At 36.0% G+C, this 21,280-nt stretch overlaps 2 protein-coding genes across 7 annotated transcripts in view; one reads left to right on the forward strand and one right to left on the reverse strand.

Annotated features, from left to right (window-relative positions):
* LOC122716320 (origin recognition complex subunit 3) overlaps positions 1-2,015 on the forward strand; it is a 133,641-nt gene extending 131,626 nt beyond the window's left edge. For both annotated transcript variants that reach the window (XR_006347002.1, XR_006347000.1), the window contains 2 exons: positions 965-1,522; positions 1,762-2,015. The gene's annotated coding sequence lies outside the window, so the exon portion shown is untranslated. The remainder of the gene's footprint in view (positions 1-964; positions 1,523-1,761) is intronic.
* Positions 1-21,280, reverse strand: part of LOC122716319 (fasciclin-1) — a 305,972-nt gene that overhangs the window by 218,492 nt on the left and 66,200 nt on the right. The window lies entirely within an intron of this gene.

The following is a 21,280-nucleotide window of genomic DNA, read 5'->3' on the forward strand; positions in this document are numbered from 1 at the left end:
TATACTTGAATATTTTCTGCGTGCAACATTAACAAATATCAAATTGACGGAAAAATCGATCGATTCGAATGATATTTAATTCTATTTGCACCAAGAAAGAGTTATGCGAAACATTTTTATTCCCTTTCTCGTTCCATATTTTCGTGGCCAACATATGAGTCGCGTTACGAACAAAAATAAATCCAATCCCTTCCGTTTCGATATTGCATTTGAAAATTTATGATCGAAGATCCAACCACGGTACGTCATAAAATTTTACATAAAACGAACGTTCGATTATCAACGGGGGAACGAGACGGGCGTTTATCTGGTTGGTTTTGACAAAATGTCACGAGATAGTTAAAAATCTGATCCAGTATCATTTTCTCTTATTGTAAAGCACGATGCGCAATCGGTCGAATTTTTCTCGCGGACGATAACAGGAACAATAAACTCATTTGCAATAAATTGGAGAGTAACGAGAAGGAAATATATACGAAAACAATTAAACGTAATTATTAAATGAATTCTTTATTTTCGAGATCGTATCTATATTCGTTCCCTCGAATCGGGGAACGAAAACTACGAAGACCGCGTAACGAGAATAAAAACAAAGAGAAGAAGAGAAACTGCTTTCTCCGAAGCAGAATTCCAGTTACTGCATCCACTGAAAATAGAACGTAACATACGTATTCCATAAAAGAAGGAATTGCCGTACGAACGATCCTCCTTCGTCAACGCCATTTTGTCGGGGCGCTTTCGAGGAATGTTTCCCCGAAACTTGGAACGTCCCAAAGGATTCGAATCGCAAAGAAAGCCTTCCGTTTCTCTTCTGGATTTTTCGATAAAGCTCCCAAAACGACTGGCTATTTGGTAGAAAACGAATCGCGCGGGAGAATCGGCAAAGGGAACACTCTCTCATCTCTTCCCCATTCTTATTTTTCTTCTTTCTCATTTTTTTATTTTTTTTTTTTTTTTTTTTTAGAAGGAGAACCTCTTCCGCCGATAGATGCGTATTCTTTGGATTACAAGTTTCTGGAGTGGAGTGTTCGAGAAATAGAGGCGAGAATTTGTTCGATATTGGTGGAAGAAGAAGGAGGATGATTAGAGGGATGGAGGATTGTGGATGATTGATGAGATATCAACGTATCGCCACGCCATTATGTTTGCATTACTGCGCCAATTACACGTGCATTTTCCACGCCAGATTTCTCGACGAGGAGATCTAAGCACGTGAAGATAATGCAACGTTGAATTCTAGTCGCGTGAAAAGAACTTTATTGACTGTCTATAAATTATATTTTAGGCAGACGGTGTTTCGCGTGACTTGGTAATGTTCGAGGCAGCGACAGACACGAAATATTATAAATAGATTTCGAGATTGAGAGACTATGTTTGAACTGTCTCTCTTTTAAGTAAGTATTTCGAGACACGAAATCACGGTATATTCGAGCAGGATCGAGAATAGAATCGAATGGAGGGGGATCGATCAAAGTGGATTTGAAATTTTATGAGTATTCCAATAGGATTTCTATCTTTGAAGGTAAACTGTTTCCCAATTCCCGTGTAGTCCAAATTAATTCTGTCTTCTGTTTCTAATTGAAGCAATAGATACTATAATTTTGGAATTAATTTAAAATAAAACCTCTTTTTAAAAACAATCTCATTTAAATAATTTGTTTATTACGAAAAAAAAGTCTCCACACGATACTTTCGACATAGATATTTAACGAAATCGAATTCTATCTATTTTAATTTAAACAAAATTTCATCCCCTTTCAGCTTTATATTTACGAGAAGATTTTCAAAGATGTCTAAGCGGTTTGAAAAAAATTTAATTTTGCCAAAAAAAATTCCAATATTACTATTGAGCAATATTCGAACTTGGAAAACTTGTTGAATTTATTTAAAATAAATATTGGATCATTCGTCGTGTGATTCTCTGAATAAATGGCGAAAAAGGAGGGAAACGAGGAGGAGATTTTAGAAAAAGAAACAATCGTTCCATTACAATAACGATACGGTCAATCAAACTGTAAAACACCTCTCAGGTAAGTACTACGGAAGGAACTGCGAAATTGCCTTCCTCCTGGACAGCTCCGTGTCACGAACTACCATTATCTTGTTCCGATAAGTCTACGAAGTTCACGAAGCAGCGAGGCTCGCGATGGAGAGTTCTATTTCTTATCGTTCGCGAGCCATCGTTCTTGATTAATGAAACCACTCATGCCCCTGGCTACCCTGCATTTTTATCCTACACCTCGAATTAAACTCGCCAGCCTATTATATATATATCAATATCCATTCGAAATAGTTTCTTTCGAATCGATTTGTAACATAATCGTATCAATAATTATAATAATTTATATCGATTTTGATTTCAGATTATTCTCTCTGTATTTCTATATAAACGTGTAACAATCCTTAAAAGTAATACATACACGAGTTTATCAAAGCATAGATCTAGGAGAAATTGAATAAATGACAAGATAAACAAAATAACAAAATTCAAACATTTTTAAGTTTAATTTCAGATTATTCTCTCTGTATTTCTATATAAACGTATTTCTATATAAACGTGTAATAATCCTTAAAAATAATACATACACGAGTTTGTCAAAGCGTGGATCTAGGAGAAATTGAAGAAAGTTTATCAAAGTTGCACACGAACGTGGATTCGATGTGAACGGTGCGATCAATCAAGATGCGGAATGGCGAGGATCAGTGTTTCTCTGGCGACGCGTTGGGACAGGGAGATTGGGATTTCGCGTGACGGGTAACTTTGTTCCACTAAGTAGGCGTGAGTGCACTCCGGGGACAGAAGTAGAGTAAGGGAATCGACGACAACGAGGACGTCGACGAGGAAGAGGGCGCGAGGAAGGGTCGGCCGTGTCAACGGCAAAGCCAACCGTGACGTGGCCGGGAAAGCTTACGTTGATCCTTTCGCGTAGAGAAATCACGGAATCAGGCGCGGAATGCGCGAACTGACTAATGAAAATTTAACTTCTCGTTTGTTGGGGTAAAAAAATTAATTCTGGATTTGATTAATTTTGTTACGGACGATGTTAAATTTGAAAAAGGTTGATTAATTAATTAAAGGTTTTTTGATGAATTCATTTTGAAATTTGAATTCTATTTAATTATTAGCGGATTTTTCGATTTTGCTTTCGATACAGGTTAATTTTAACGATTCTCAAATTTTGGATAACAGGTTAGGTTGATACGATTGATGGATGAATACAAAGTTTTCTGGATGTTGATTTAGAGAGAAAATAGAAAATTTGGAGAAAGCGTGGATTTAATCTTTAATAATAACAAAGGAAAGAAAATAGAAACGATTCAGAGATTTGCATTCAAGCCTTGAAAATAGTCAAGATCCTTCGAAGCATGATTTATCTAGCATATCGTATCCAGCACAAGGATTGTGATCCCTAATCTGAAGGATCTGTGCGAATTAATCCGAAAATGCATTCCAAATGGTGAGCAAACGTTATGATATTAACGTATTCACTAACATTTCTGAATAATTCATCACGTGGTTAGGCATCTTTCGAGCGGAATCTCTCTCTCTCTTGTAAGATGAATTGAAGTCCAGAAACTGTACATGAAGCATGTGGTATATTTTAACGATTTGCGATTATTAAAACATTCCATTAACTATCTCAAGCACGCGAGAATATCTTGCATAAAGTTTTAGAAACTGTCATATAAAGCAATAACTTTGTTATCAAAGTTTAATTTATTTCTTTAATTCTTTTTTTATAAATACAAAATCCACGATAAAGATTCTTTACTATTACATTCTATTTTATTTCATTTAATTTTCTTCTTTAATAAATGACAACAAAATTCAACTATTTTCAATGTTTGAAAATAACAACTCTCTCTCTTTCTCTCTCTCTCTAGTCGCACGCTATATTCCCTGCATTATCGAGATCGGGGATCCTTAAACTATGCGTTTAATTTAACCCTTCCCCGGTACGAATGCTCGGCTTGCAACACTTTTTCTACAGTGTACAACCGATAAGTGTAGGGAAGAAGGCTAACGAGTGCTCTCATAGGGGTGACTTTTATACGAGCATTCACCATTATACTTTTCCTCGATACAAAAGAGGCTACCATTCTACCGAGTGCTCCATTCTCCGCGAAAACATCCGGGATTTACAATTGGCCTACAGAGGCTGATATTCAGCATTCGGCTCTGAATTCCTCCCCGGTGGTTTTGCGAAAAAAGAGAGGAACAATCGAGATGAATGCGACCATCGAGATTGTGCAGACGTTTTTATTAAATAGTGAACGCCGTGATTGTTTCGAACGGTCCAATAATATTGCTCTTTTATATTTTAAGAGAAATAAAAAAAAATAAAAAAATTGTATATCGTAACATTGAAAGTATTAATTTTTCGATCAAAACGATGAATTTTTCTACAATTATATATATATATATATGTAAAATGAATCAATTTATCGATATTTCTATCTGACAAAACAACGAAAATATCACTAGCAAGCATTCTTGATAACCTGTGCACGAGGTTTTTTTAAATAAAAAAATCTTCTCTTGAAATCGAAAGATATTCAAAAATAATAATAATAATAATAAAATATTACAAATTTTCCAGAGCAAGATATTATTATTACATGTATTTGTATAAAGAAACGTTCACGAGTATTTAACATTTCCTGGATCCTGGACACGAGAAACGTAAACAAGAAGGGTCTAGGATCCCTCTCCCGAGGACCAACTGAATTGTCAAACGAAATCAAACAGAAACTCGTATTCGTATTCCTTCCTATACGAGACAGGCTCGAAACGAACACTCGAAGCGGACAAAGTTCAAAAATGCCACTCGAGGGTGAACAACGTTTACGAAATACATTCGATACAAGGGTGGAGAGGTAACAAGCGAGGCAAAAGAGGAGTCTGTATGTATCGAGGAACTCACGGCCGATTAGAAGTGGCAGTCGCCCACTCGACACTTTCTTCCGCCCCACTCGAGTCTCTTTGGGGGTTGAAACCCATTGGGCCGAGTGCACGCGCCGCTTAACCATCGAGAGAAAGCATGCGACGACGAATGCTTTTGAACGTCGAATCGGTACACTTTTCATCCCGTGTGCATGCTTTGCATTCGACTCTCTCTCTCTCTCTCTCTTCCACCACCCTTACGACCGCATCCAACCCCCATGAATCACTCGAGGAACCCCATTCCAATCCACCGCTCGTGTCCTATCACGAGGTTCGCCTCTTCTGGGACAGGCGTCGACAATTTTTTTCGCCCTTGCAACCCCTGACCACCCTTTTTCCGCTCCACGAATCGATAGATCCTCTCGGCTGGAGGCTTTACAAGCCGTCGTTTAACGTGTCCTTCCATCTACAGCTCCGAGAAAGAGAGAGAGAGAGAGAGTTGGCCAAACGTGAAATATCGTTGTTGCGTTCCAACCCTTAGGAGGTTTCCTTTGCTTCCTTCCGTGATGCGAGAGAAAGGTGTACAGAGAAAGTTACTTTGGAGGATAGTTAGTTGGTGAGAAATATACGTTCTTTTGATTGGATTGAGGTTTTGATTTTTTTTTTTTTTTTAATGCTGTTTGATTTGCGATTAATTAGTTACAACTTTTTGGGATCATTAATCCCAACTTTTAGAAGTTTGTATTTATATTTCGTGCTGTTAGAACGCTCATAAAGGGAAAAATGAATCACCTCAAAGAAGTTAAGAACAACAAGAGAAGAAATTTAAAATTTCTCTTAAAGATAATCATATATACCTTCGAAGCTTCTTAAAAAAATTAATGATATGAAAACACCTAGTAGAAGAGTGTTTCCAAACATTTTCCAAGCAGCATCTAATAATTCTCTTAACGAGGGAACAACACAAACGGTGACATCCATCGCAATTGTACCGTTAATTAATCTTAAGTATCATTAAAAGTCGACGTCTCGCAGTCATGATTCAGATCTTCATCGATCGAGATAATAAAGGAAGGATGGATATAACACCAGAGTGTCGTTAATCAAATGATCCTCTTCGACGCGTTTTCATAACGAGTCCTCCGCAATTCCATCGATATCTTTCGCGCAAAAAACGATCCAATTGAATGTCCCGTTATATCGAGGAGGTAGAATTATTTCCACGAAATAAAGAGGGAAAACCTGATTACAAGATTGTCGTCGATAAATAAGGATCACGATTTTGACGAATAAAAGTGAAACGAACAGGGAAGGAAATTGGCGATGGTTGAAAGTAAAGAAAATGGAATTTACGAGGAATAATATGGGATTGTAAAAATATTTATGATTATGGGATGCATGGTTAAATTTTATGAAACTATATATTATGCGACAGATTGATATTTGTGCGAGATTATTCTGTTTTTTAGATTAAGATAGAAGATTACGAAATTAGGTAACGATCAATGTAAATGTATTATTGATAAGTTTATTAAAAAAAAGTGTAATTAAAATCCATAATTTGTGCTTTATGATGAAAATTATATGGAGTGGAGGGAGTTTTATGATTAACGTTTTATGATTGGAAATTTATTATTTATAACGAAAAAGAAAGTCAAGATTGATCAATATGCTTATGACTCTTATTATATAATACAATATCAATATTACACTCTCATCGAAAATTTACATATAGATGAAAAAACATAGATTCTTCCCAATCGTAATTTTAAAATTTAACTCAATACTCGAATTTTCGCACTCAGGATCTGATAAATTATTCTAAATTGTTCTCTTTTTATTTTTTACAGATCCAGGTTTAATATAAATACCAAAAAAAAAAAAAAAAAAGAAAAGAAACTCGGACAGAACGATTGAGCGAGACTTCGAGAATTTGATTCTCTCTCTTTCGCAAGCTTGCAATTTCCATTTCATTATCAGACCGAAATCATCGCTAGAAAAAAAAAGAAAAAAAAAAAGGAAAAAGGATCACAGCAAATATCCTGCGTCCATTCCAGATGGAGATACGTGAGCTTACATAAATGTATGAGCTGGATAGGGAAATATTCCGCGACGAGGCAGAAATTTCCATCGATTCGTCGAATAGACGATTCCGTGCGATCTTTCTTCTGCCCTCGATATCTTTGACAGTTCGGACAAGCTGCGCGAGCCGAAGGAGGCAAGGTGACGCGAAATTTCCTCCATGGAAATCAACTTTGCCGTGGCAGGTGCGCGTGGAACCGTGTGTGTGTGTGTGCTCTCTTTGTGCGACGATGCACGACCACCGAAACCTCTCGAAACGAGCATTCGCCACGAACGACCGTGTGTGAACACGGCAGGATAGAAAACAATTGTCGAAAGACGTTCGATTCCTCGAATAAAAGATCGTCTCCTGAATTTTGTCTTCTGTCTATCGAACGATTTTTTTTTTTTTTTTTTCATCTTTTTCCTTTCTATCGAGCGTATAAACAGTGCGAAGTCGACGAAAGTTATTTAATTTTCGCGAAGAGTGTTACGAAAGGAAAGTAAATTTTGATGTTGGTTTCTTTTAGATTATTCTTCAAAGTGGCCAAAATATTTTTTTCTTTGCGTAAGTATAAAGTAAAATAGTAAGTAGATATTAAAAAAAAGGCTGAATAATTATCTCCTTTTCTTTTTCAGATAATACGTATCGTTTAATTATTGATTAATCTGTTTCAATCGAAACTATGGGAGGAAGGAGGAAGAGAATATCGATAGTAAAAGCGAAACGTAAAGGTTTGGGATGAATGGGTTTTGTTAGGTGCGCCAATATGGTTGTTCAATTGATTTTGCGGCTTCACTAAATTGGCCAATCAACTGATTTCTCAGTTAATTCTGGAGTGTACAGGTAACGAACCGACACGCAGGTAGGCCGATGTTTAACACATAAATTACCTCATAGTGTGCACCTGCTTACCTTCGTTATATCGAATCAAATGAAATGTATATCCCCTGTTCTATCTTTGCATAATACGAATCCTGTTAATAATTTCGAGAATTCGTATTTCTATAAATTGAAAATTATATAAAAAGCAAGAAAAAATTATATTTCAATTTCTAACAAGTAATCTCCTACTTATTAAAACATTCGTTCAATAAGATTTCCATCTTCAAATATCCTAAATAATAAATCAATGCATTAATATCGAATCAATAATAATTCCACTTTCTAAAAATCAGATCAGATCGTTCGAAATATTTCGTTAAAATTATTCATCGCAAATTAACGATCGATCAAACAAGATCCAATCTTATCCGATCCCATCCTTTACCCATCCCCTCCACGATTCGAATAATAATTAAACGTAGAATTCTTAAACAAATTTCACTCAATAAACATTTCCACTTCCACCCAATATCCTAAATAATAAAACGTTATAATATCGAGCACAAAATTACTTCAAATTCCAATAATTTTCCAAGAATAGAGAGTATATATTATATAAAAATATATATAAATATATAAAAATAGAGGGCCAATAATCAGATCATTCGAAATATTTCCTCATAATTGGTCACCACAAATCAACGATCGACCAAACAAGATCTTATCCGATCCCATCCTTTACCTATCCCCTCCACGACGAATCAAACGTATTATTTTACGTTTAATTATTTCTACGTTTAATTTCTTTTCTTAAACAAATTTCAATCAATAAACATTTCCACCTCCATCCAATATCCTAAATAATAAAACGTTATAATATCGAGCACAAAATTACTTCAAACGTAACTCCAATAATTTTCCAAGAATAGAGAGTATATATTATGTAAAAATATATATAAATATATAAAAATAGAGGGCCATAATCAGATCATTCGAAATATTTCCTCATAATTGGTCACCACAAATCAACGATCGACCAAACAAGATCTTATCCGATCCCATCCTTTACCTATCCCCTCCACGACGAATCAAACGTATTATTTTACGTTTAATTATTTCTACGTTTAATTTCTTTTCTTAAACAAATTTCAATCAATAAACATTTCCACCTCCATCCAATATCCTAAATAATAAAACGTTATAATATCGAGCACAAAATTACTTCAAACGTAACTCCAATAATTTTCCAAGAATAGAGAATATATATTATATAAAAATATATATAAATATATATATAAAAATAGAAGGCCATAATCAGATTATTCGAAATATTTCCTCATAATTGGTCACCACAAATCAACGATCGATCTTATCCGATCCCATCCTTTACCTAACCCTCCCCCTACCTTAAAATCACGGCCCGAATAATAATTAAACCCGTAGTCAACGTACTTGGCCAGTTTACGACGCACTAATTCACCTGGCGGTTCGATCGGCGAATAAATCGCTCGGCTCGTTAGGATCACCTGATACCCACCCCGTTTAATACCTCTCTTTACAGCCTCTGCTCCGCTAACGAATATCTCCGGCGTAGTCTATCCGCTCCTCTCTCGCGTGCACACGCGTGTTCCCTCCCAAATATACCCTCCCCTGTGTGCGAGTCAAGCGACACACACACACACATACACACACATACATACAATACACATACAACGAGAAGGGGTTGCACAGCGCAACAGAAAATCCGCTTACGGAAATGAGGGGTTAGTTTCGAACGTTTCGGCGTGGACGATCGTCCCCGTTCTAATTTGGTACACTCGCCTGGTATTACGGGAGGGGGTGGAGGAAACGGTACGTAAACCCGTTATACCTGGTGCACCAGCTGGCGCATGGAAAAGTAAATAGATAGACAGTGCGGCGTAAAATTTGACTAAATTGGAAACTTTTCGCCGGCGGCCAGCTGCCACTGCCACGAATTGCGATCTCTACAACACAATCCCGGGGTATCCTCGATCACGATGGGCAACTATTAATTATGAATTCAACATACTGGTCGTACTCCGCAGAGATTGCGCGATCTCGATTAATTGTAATTGTAAATTTGGGGACGAATCAAATTGGGGAGGGGGAATCGATTCATTATTAATTTTCGAGGTTACGTTTATGTGGGTGGTGTTGGAAAGTGAAATTTAGAGGGGATATTCAGTCGTGTATAAAAATATGTGTGTCTACAGATATTTCTCGTATATAGAATTATCAAAATGCGATTATTAAACGAAATCCTCTTAAATTCGATGCAAAAATAATCAAGCTTCTTTCAAAAGTAATTCCATCTCCCTTTTTCGCTCGAAAAATCTTATCGATCAAAATTGGATCGTTCGCCAAATACACGTCGAGCATAATCGACATCGACCTCTCACATCGTCACAAATTTCATTGGATAGAATTATTCTATTGGCCGTGATACTTCTCGCGTCAATCACCTCTCACGCAAAGCGACGTTGTGAAATCGTTATGCATGCACCGCTCGTTTTTTGTGTTATTCAACCCACCCACCCACCCTCCCTCCCTCCCTTGTAAAATCGACTGACGTCCATAGAAAGATCCATAGAAAAAAAATTGCGATCGAAAATTCCACTCGTAATCCGGCCGACTGTCCACGGTTTTTCAATCGTCGCGCGGATAAAGAACGAAAGGCGAAAGAAGAGGAACAGAGAGAGAGAGAGAGAGAGAGAGAGAGAGAGAGAGAGAGAGAGAGAGAGAGAGAGTGATGCGGTGGAGAGAAAGAGAGAGGGAGGGGAAAAAAAAGAAGAGAGGCGGTTGGAAATGTCATAATTGGATAATCGTCGACGTAGGGAAGCGTGTATCACGATGGCGCTTGGGAAATCACCGTTTCACGACACATGCGACCCGCAAAACGAACGGAACACGCACTAGTCGAGCTTGTTCCGGGACAAGCACGGTTGCTCCGCGTTTTACGAGCGAACGAGGAACGCGGTTGCATGGAAGGCCCGGGATGCCTGAACACGGAACCAGCAAAGACCATTCAATCGTTGCCAATAGAACGTTAATCCGGGACGTTCGCTTGTCACTGACAATTTACTATGTTTCACCTTCGGGCCACGCGGATCAACCGAACCGGATCCAATCCTTGGTAACGTTACGCCATCCGGTACTGAGATTTTAATGAAACTTCGTCTGGATGGGTGAATTCTCTTTGGGACTGTTGATTACGAAATATTTGGATTTGTTGTTTGAATTTTTTTCGAACAACTTTTTGGAAAGGGATTTGGAATTCTTTTAATAATTTTTTTTTTTTTTTTTTTAGAAGGAACTTGGTTTGGAAATGAAGGGATTCATTACGAATGGACGATTTTCTTGGAAGGAATTTTTGAAAGGAATTTCCAATTTTCATTAGATTTTCTTCGTTTTAATTAAGCAATTTGGAAAGGAAGGAACTCTTGCATTTAATAATTATTTGTTTGAAGAATTTTTGGAAAGAACTTGGTTTGAAAATGAAGGGATTCATTACGAATGGACGAATTTTTGAAAGGAATTTTGACTTCTAATCAGATTTTCTTCGTTTTAATACTAATCTTTCTTTTGACAAACTTGTGTCAAAAGGAAAAGATAATACAAGAAGGGAAAAATGAGCCATGAAATGTCAACTGCCAATGGCTATATCGGAAATATCGGCAGAACTTTTCTTTCTTTTCTATTTTAGATACCGATAATTTTTACAGAATACCAAAAGGAAAGTTTAATTAAAAAATATTTGAGCATTTTCAAGTTCATTCGTGCATTGCCAAGAAACTTGTAAATTGGTGTTTCAATTTTCTTCTAGCTTTTCTTCTAGTTTTCTTCATCACGTTATTATAATATAGTTGTTAAGAAATTTAATATTGATTAATTTCTCTGCGTGTTATCATTTTTAACAATGACTTTTGTTTATTAAGTTTCTATACTTAAAAAATGATCAATTTGAAATAATTAAAACTTCAACATTCCACAGATTATGTTTATGTTTATCTGCTAATAATGAACATGTTTAATCTCCAGAAATGTTTTGTCTTTGCTTTTCTCTTTTTGGAAACAACAACAAGTGTAGGATCCCTCGTAGTAGTTTCTCATAGTTCATGCTTAGCTAAAGTTACGTACGTTTCAAAATCCATATTCGTACTAAACCTAAATTGCGCGTTTCTGTTGCTGTCATAAACAGCGAGACGAACAACACTTGCAGTTGACAACGTTTTACTCGTTCCATTTTAATTAGATTAATAAATGTTTTCTTATTTTTGAAATTTTGCCAAAATTGTTATTAAACTATTAGAAATTAGAATTAAAAATTTTCGAAATGCATAAATATAGCTCTTTTTTGAAGATATCCAATTTAAATTTTTCAGAATAAAATATAATAAAATGTAGAGTGTATTCGTGTTCATTATTTCTCAGTAATTCTTCTATGAATGAAATAATGAAATAGTACATAGAATATATTATATCATTATTTGCTAGAATGATAGAATTTACAACTTATTCACGTTTTTACATTTCAGCATTTTTTCAGCAAAAAGTACAGAAGAAATTTTATTAATTTTATGCACGTTACACTATGATTCTTTTTTTATCTTTTATGAAAGAGTTCAACAACCCAAAGATAATACAGTAATTGTAGTTGTTGTTAGACAGAAATAGGACAGAAGATTGACTCAGTCCTCGAGTGAAACAAGTGTAATTTTATCATCGTATCGAGGTCAGTTTATCTTGATGACCCGGTCCAAAGTTTGTCAATATTGATGAAGGAATGGTCAATAGAACTAACAGTGTCAAGTTTCCATTATAGAAAATTTTATAATTCAATTTCATCCCATTTCGAAACCATCTATTCCGTTTCTCAAGATTTTGGAATATCTAAAGAAAAATCTTGAAGAGATGGCCTACATTGAAAGAAATCTGTTGTATTCCCACTCATGGAAATTTCTTTCGCTGGATCCTACTCATTCCATTGATCGCCACCTCTCTACCCTTTAAACTTATCTTTTTATATTTTTCCCAAATTTACACACCACTTTCGCGCACGATAGTAATTTCTTTTTTAGCGTTTCCACCCCGATTTCCTCATTTCCAGAATCTTTCCCTCTCGCTACCAACATTCCTTTTTATCGCTAGATTTTCTTGTTTCCACAATTCCCTTCAGAATTTCCTATCGCGGTAGAATTGCATCCCCCGAATGTAAAAATTTTCCAAGTCTCAATTTCATCGCGATAGAGAACTCGGGCCTAGGAAAGTATCGCCGAAGGAAAACCCGTGGGAACGATGGATTATTTTCCACTACCGATCCAGGATGGACACGCATTAGTTGGAAGAAAAAAGGAAGCCCGCAAAAACATCCACGGTATTCGAGTAATCACCGAGGATCGATTTATAGAGAAAGTGACCACCAATCAACGAAGGATAGGGATACCATTCATTGCAAATCGAGAGAGGTAATAATATTTTAAGAATAAATCGAAATAAGATTTTGATATCTTTAGGAATATACTTTCTATCCATAAATTTCGATGTACAATTTAATATTTGCTGATATTTTTACACTTGACTCGAGTGTAATAAAATATGAGCAGATTTGTAATTATGAAATTTTTTTAATTATTGTTAAATCAACTCAATTGTGGATCCAAAAATAATCTACGATGACTAAATTGAATCGTGTTAGAGATTCCTATTAAAATTCAATAGAAGAATCGTCGTTTATATATTATTGACAAAATTATTAATAATTGTAGAGTATTATTATTAATATAGAATTCTGCATTATATAAATACGTTATTGGTACAATTATTATGCTAATGTTGAACCTTCCCGATTAAATTTGAACGTAGGGAAATAAATAGATCTATTTGTGAAACTTAGTATGTATCTAGTTCCAATTTGCATAATTTGCATTTATCAGTTTCGAAACATATGGTCAATGATGAATAAATTTTCAAATTTCAATGATCCGTATTTATCCGTGCAAATATATATATATATATATAAAATGCATGTTAAGTATTTTATTACGTATAATAATAAAATTAATTTAATTCGATGCCATTATAGAACCTGATCTTCCAACTATGCTAAATTGATATTGAAGATAGTGGCGAGGAAACGTGAGACCAAAGCGGGATAAAATAAACTGACTGAATTAATTGACATTAAATATGATTATATAGATAAAGGAAAGTAATGGAGGATTATCACGTGACAATTTATCAAATGACGAAAGAAGAAAATATATTTACAAAAATATTATTTATCAAATAAATATTCATGGTAACTTATCATTTTTTAATAATGGATTATATAATAATTAACCTTTCTTCAGGAATCAAAAATATTAATATCTATAAATTTGATTAGATTCGTTACACGCGTGTAATTCTTATAATAATTATTCAAAGTGTCTCGAATCGATGATGGTTTTCAGTCGGTGCAACAAAATTAATTCGTTCCACTTCTCGAATCACGTGCCTTGATAACTAACCCGATATTATTTCGTGAAGCTAGCCACAGTGAGGAAAAGCGGGGGAAACCGTGATCGTCTGGGAAGTACAAATAAGTCGTCAGTCGCAGCTGTGCGGCAGAGTTCAAACTTTGCTCACCATGACATATTCATATTTGTCGCTTAGATTTCCTCCGCTAATTTCCACGTCTTTGTGAGAATCGTGATAAAGCGCCTTGGTTAACAATATAATTTGAAAAAAAGGAAACCTAAAATATTGAAAATGGACGAATGGACAAAAACTTTCTTCCATTCGATATATAATTTAAAATCAAAATTTATCGTATAAAATAAAAAAAGAGAGAAAAAATCTCCTCGAAGATTTCTCATCTAGATATTTACAAATCTTAAGACCGTTGAAATAGAAACAATTTAAATTCAGATCAAAAAAGGGTTTCTTCTTTAAAATGATACGAGTACCATTTTCCAAAATTTATGAATTTATCGTTTCTCAATATTTCCTTTCCTAAAATCTATCCTATGAAAAGTTGTTCTTCGCTTGTATATAAATATAACTGGACAAAAACATTGATGATCCACATCATCTCCCTAATAATACCTAGGATGAAAAAGCCTTCGATACTTCGATCCTTCTCTCAACACTCCCACGAATTCCATACATTTTGGATCGTACAATAAACGAAGGCAAACGAGGCGGCAATAAACCGCAATAAGGAGGGGAAAATCTCGCCACGAACGGACGATCGTTCACCGTTCGAGTCAAGATTTCTCTGCTTTTGTCAGGCCTTCCCCCTCCCCCTCTCCCGCATTTGGTTGGGCCATAGATATTTCACTCGCCGCTCGATTTCTCGTATATCATCCCTCCAGCAACACATGGCGCCATATCCAGAGAAGGGAATCGCTCGAGAGTGTCGAGGAGGAGGCAGGGGAGGGGGATGCGTTCCAAAAGCGAAGGAGCAATCGCGTGTGAGGACGCTGCCTTAATTTATCACCCCGTTCCCCGATATGGCCCACCGCGTCTCTTTTCGAGAGATGTCTCCACGAGAGAGAGAGAGAGAGAGAGACACCATCCCTCCCATCCCTCTCCTCCCGAATCCCCGAGAATGCCTCTTAATCAGCGCTGATATAGCTGTCGTCTCTGCTCCAGGTAAACACCGTTCCTCCATTGTACACCGGCTCAGACGTGCCCTTCCGGGGAAACTCTGTAGATGTCAGTGCTCGAGCAGTCGAGGACAATAACATGGACAGATAGAGGTGGTGACGCATCCCCCAGGAATGCGATTGAACTGCTGATCAAGCGTTTCGATCTGGAGTATCGATTCGATCCTTATTTTCTCTCTTTTTTTTTTTTTAGGGGAGAGGAGGTCCGATTTGTTCCGATTAACTTTGGAAAGATTCTTATCGAAGGGAGGGAAGATTGAACTTTTATTCGAATTAAGTGAGAGAAGCGTGGAATAAAAACAAAAGTGATAATAACGGCGATGAGTAAGTGATGTGAAAATACAAAATGGTGGATATTTTGTATAAGAGATAGAAATGTTAAAATCGATTGGGAAAACTCGGTTTTTATTCGAAATGGATACTCGGGAGTTCAGATTTCAGACGATGAGAAATATCGCAGGCGTACAGTGTGCTCTGCGTACAGTTCATCGGGACACGGTGCCGTAGCATTAGCATATATTTCACCTACGGGTCCGCTGCGGCAGCCGTACTAACTCGACTTTGCCGTCCACCAGCCAAAAGTTACGCTGATAACTTTCGGCCAACGGGTAACGAGTTGAACTGGAAACCTCGAAAAAGGCGGGGAAGTGGCTTCGTTATCTACCAAACACACACTCTCTCCCCAACAGATTCTCTCGCGAAAGTGAATTATCCACCGTCTAAATTATTATTATTATTATTATTATTATTACTACTATTCGTTCGAACAGAATCACCGAAGGGCCAACAAGCAACGTTCGTTTGATCACGTTCGTTGTTCTTTGAACTTTTCTCTCGATGGTCCTAACCTGTTTAACCTGTATCTCGATATCTAATTTAGTTGTTTGTAACAAGTTTCCAACTTGGAGGGGAGGGGAAAGAGCGAATGTTTCCCGTCGGAATTTTAAGTTCGAACGAAAAAGTTAGATTAAATTATTTAATCGGAATAAATAGATCATTTGCGTGTTGCGATCCTCGACATACGCTTCGTCCCGAAATGAAAGTTTTAACCGTGCAATTCCGTCTATAGTTAATTAATTATTAATATAATTAATAATTATTCGAAATAATTAACGCGTAAACTCGAATTATTCCGCACAATATTTTTTTTATTAATAATTAATATTTTTTTTATTAATAATTTTCCAACCGTCGATCTTTCATAATTTCCACACGAGTCCACGCGTTGATGGATCGCCAAGATGGATCTATAAAATATTCTTTCTCTGCCTTTTCTTTTTCCCCACGGGATCTTCTTCTAATCAGAAGCGGGCTCAATTTTTAAGACGTTTTTAATTGGACGACGCGGTTCGTTCGAGGATCGTTGGACGAATAATACCATTCGAACGAATTGAAGATAAACACGGCCGTTGTTCCGGTTGTTCCAGTCGGAAGGGCGTTTTCCTAGGGCGCAGCCTGCCGCTAATTGCTCAACCACCTGCCGTTATTTAAATTTACTCACGGATCCCGTTTCGCCTCGCTCGGGCGCGTAATTTAAGAATTTGTTACACGTGTACACGTTTGCACAACGGAGCAAAGTCTCTTGTTTTCGAAGATTACGTCTTTCCATTCCTTCCTTTCCATCTCTTCATGATCGCTTTTCTCATTTTGTTTCTCGCGAGAGATATAAGAAATTTCAATCGGGTTATCGTCTTATCATCATTGTCGCGTCGTTTGTCAATTTTTACCCGTGTCAAGGTGGTCTTTTTTTAATTAGATCCGAAGAAGAAATTTCAATTGTATATTTGGAATTGGACTTTAGTATTATTTATTTGTATATATTGTATATATAAATTGGTTTTTTTTTTTTTTTACAAAAAAACTTTCAAATTTTGTTAACGAATGTTTTTCGATGTGAAAATATTCGTATAGTCGTTTTTGCGACTAATGGAGATTGATAGGAACGATGAATATTTTATATTCAAGAATAAACTAAATTTTTTTTTAAATAAAAAGTTTAGAATTTGAAAATAAAAGAGATAGTATTGAATATTTAATCAATTTTACGTACATTCTCGTTTTTTTTTTTTTTTTTTTTTTTTTTTTAAATTAAAAATACAGTAATTTGCTTTCTTCTATTTATAAATTCATTTGTTTAAAAATGTTCATTTATCGGTACATCACATAACAATAAACCATCCCGACAGAAATGTTCATAGAATTAGCTTTTAACGTTTCGCATATATTCTATGACGTACGTCGTGTTAATTTTCAATTTATTCATCGGAATAATTAGTATTCGCTTTCATGTCATTTCATTTCCACGTTATTTTATTTCATTTACAACTCCCCTCACGATATAACCATTTTCCGTTCGTTCAATTTATTTAAATAATAATTTGACACCACGCTTCACGTTTACGATACGATAATCAATCCATACTCCATCCTTTTAATTTCGACGACCATCCATCCATAAATTTTCTTCGCCTCGAAAGAATTATTTAAACGTGTCGAGACGACTTTCAAAAATGAAGGAAATAATTACAGCTTAAGTACAATCCGTTTTCTCGTATCGAAAGAAGAAAACAATAAAATCATTCCTGTAATTCCTTTCAAAACTGAAAGATTACACGAAATAACAACGAAAGAAGAAGAAAAAGGAGAAGAAAAAATTCCAACCCCTCCCTATAGTTATCCAATTATATAATCTCCACTCTTTCAAATCACATTTCCAACATTGTTATTAATCTTCGATGAAACGAAACACGATCGAGAAAATTCGAAAATTCGAACCAACTATATCGAAATTCGGAAATGCCTTCGTCCAGCGCGAATATAAAAAATCGCCGACAATGGAACGATAATTAAAACAGCATCGAATAACTGGGCAACAGAGGAGGACTCTCGAAAACAAGGGCGAGGGAATAACCCTGTGGAGAGCACACTCTCCGTAGTGTGTATTCCACACTGAATGAATTAATGCGAGTCGATCAGAGGGGCGGGTGACGGCTGTCGATCGATGGAAACCGATTGACCAACTTCCTGTGTTTCAATTTTCGAACGCTAATTTCTGGTTTCGCGTTCCACCCTCTTCTCGCGCCTCCATTATACCGACCAATCGACCGTGAACAGGTTTTCGATTGCCGTGTATCCAAGCAGGAGAGAATTCAACCTGCTTCTCTTTGCGCTTCTCTTTCGTTGCAAAAAAAAAAAAAAAAAAAAAAAAGAAAGAAAGAAGAAGAAGGAACGAAAGAGCAGCAATGTAATCAAAGGTAATCAGACGATGTTTATTATGATGATGAGGTAACGCGGTTAACGAGGATCTATTGTTTCAGCTGGCGTGTCGAGAAAAATTGTGAAAAATGTAAATGGATTTTTACGAAAGGAAATAATTATATATCGCCGCGGGATAATTGGAGGGAGGAAAATAAATAATTATGGCGCATCGTCCACCTGGTATTTTTTTTTTATTTTTTTCTTTTTTTCTTTCGCGAGAGGATACAGGGTGTTTGAGAAACTTTCGTGTCGTGTAACTGGATTCGTTGTAATTTTTAGCAACGTGAAAGGACGATATAAAGTTTTCTCCTTGTTTCTTTTCTTTTTTTGGATTGTAGTTCAACTGAGTTTTGAATGAGAAAGTATTATTATTTTTCTTTTTAATTGAAAGCATTGTAAGAATTCTAGATTTTAATGTAATATAAATAAGAGGCAACGATTTTAGATAGTAATCAAACTTCTTCGTCAAATATATTTTATCATCAAAGATGATGGAACATCAAATTTATTATTACTAAATGATTAAGCAATATCGAAAGAAATTTCTCATCGAAGAATAACGAAACGATTAATAAACGTTATTCAACGCAATCGAAAGTAATAAAAGGAAAACATTGGAGTCGATTTTAAAAATTATTCGATCGTATAATATTTGAGAATGTATTATTGCTTACGTGGAAAGAAAGATGGGCGAAATGATTTACGAAAACACGAGAAACCAATGCGGCTTACCTGGAACAAAAAGAAAAAGTGTTTATAAATTTTCGTCAAACGTGGCCATTACCTCAAGAGCAGCAATTTTTCTGAAGTACTGCAGCCTCGTTCCAATACCTCCCCTCTTGGGGCGAAATCGATTTCAATCGCGATTCAACGAATGAAGAGGCAAATCCTAGAGAGCAATTTACACTTCTCCAATTTCTGGTTATTTGCCAGAACAGTTTATATTTTCGGATATAACAGATGGTATTGATGGTGGGAATACAGGCGGAAAGAATTTAAATAGTCTCCCCTTTGTTTGCGAATTTTCAACAAATATAAATAAAAAATATCGTTGATTCCTTTATTATTAAATTTATTTACAGGTTTATGAAATATCAATTTATAAACTTGAACGATATAAATACACAAGTTGTTCTATGATTCTATGCGAATAAGAAAAATATCCATTTAAGCTTTATTAACAAAAATCTGAATTGAAATAAGGGAAAGAAAATAAAATATCTTCTTTTGTGAAGTATTTCTGCTCGTTTATAAATTGAAAAGGAAAAAAAAAATAATCAAAGGCTGTATAACCAACCAATAAGAGACCAATCAAACCGAATATTTTGAAATAATTATTTAACCAAACTTTTTCACACGGTCTACAAAGTGCATTATTAAAATCCCACGGTCAAATTCTTTCCCCCCGAATTTGCCTGAATTTTCATTCGTAAAATCTGTAAATTATTAATACTAATACAATATATTAAATCATTTATTCCAAATTTCTTCTTCATTTCATAATTCGAAAAGGATACGAATTAAGGAATTTATTATCAGTCGATTCACAGATACTTTTTTATTTTAAGAGGGGAAGACACGTGGAAAATAATTTTATCGATAGTTAACACAATACTTTTCTACACTTTTCTATAAATTCAAAAAAATGAATCCAAACAATAATATTCCCCCGCTCAAAATTTTCTTGCCAATTAATCGAGGTACCAAAAAACCAAACACCCGGAAATTTTAAATTATCCGAATCCTAGCAGCGTCCCTTTTCTTCCCGAAAAGAGGCAAAATGGAGTGATCGTCTAGACATCATAATAACCCCGTTAACTTCCTCGATGCGCCAACCCATCTCAATTTGGACGAAATGGGGCCGCGAGGGCGGCCGATGGTGGAAACGGCGCCAAAAGGATGAAGCCAGCCGGGGCTTTGAATGGGGGACGCGACATAATCGCGGCGTCTTAGCCTTAGAATCCGCGAAGAATCCGTGAAGCGACGAACGTGTCGTGGTTCGCGGGGAACGTGTCTCGAACCCGATGAATTCCATCCACGGCCCGTATTCAACGAACGAATCTTCGTGGAAACGCAGGTATGCGCGCCGCGAAAGGAAGTTCTCCCCCCCTTTCTCTCTTTCCCCCCTGCGAGGAGCTGCGAATTCCAACCGAGTAACAGGAAGGAAGCGGATGATGGGCGGAGAAATTTCATTTCGAAAATTGCACGACACTTTCTTCGCGATAATTTTTGTTTCGCGGAAGATGGGAAATAGAATTGAAAATTGGTTGAAAGAATTGAAGGATGAGAAGATTGCAATCAAAGTTAATTTCTTGTTTTTTGAAATGGGAGGTCAGAAATTCCTGATGAACGAGCCTCTTCCTTACGTCGATATCATCGAAGAATGAAAATATCAATTTTATCGATTTCAAGGATTGAATAATTGGAAGGATTGTTAAATCCTGATCCAATAACGTTTTTTAAAAATGTGAAAAATTATATTAGACGTAGGATCTCGTCGTATTCGCAAAAATTTAACGAGAAGTATTCCTGGATGGAGGGAAAAATCTGCTGACCAATTCCAACAATTTTTCTAATCCC

Source organism: Apis laboriosa, unplaced genomic scaffold, assembly GCF_014066325.1.
Source record: "Apis laboriosa isolate Shangri-la unplaced genomic scaffold, ASM1406632v1 scaffold43_cov150, whole genome shotgun sequence".
Classification (NCBI taxonomy): Eukaryota; Metazoa; Arthropoda; class Insecta; order Hymenoptera; family Apidae; genus Apis; species Apis laboriosa.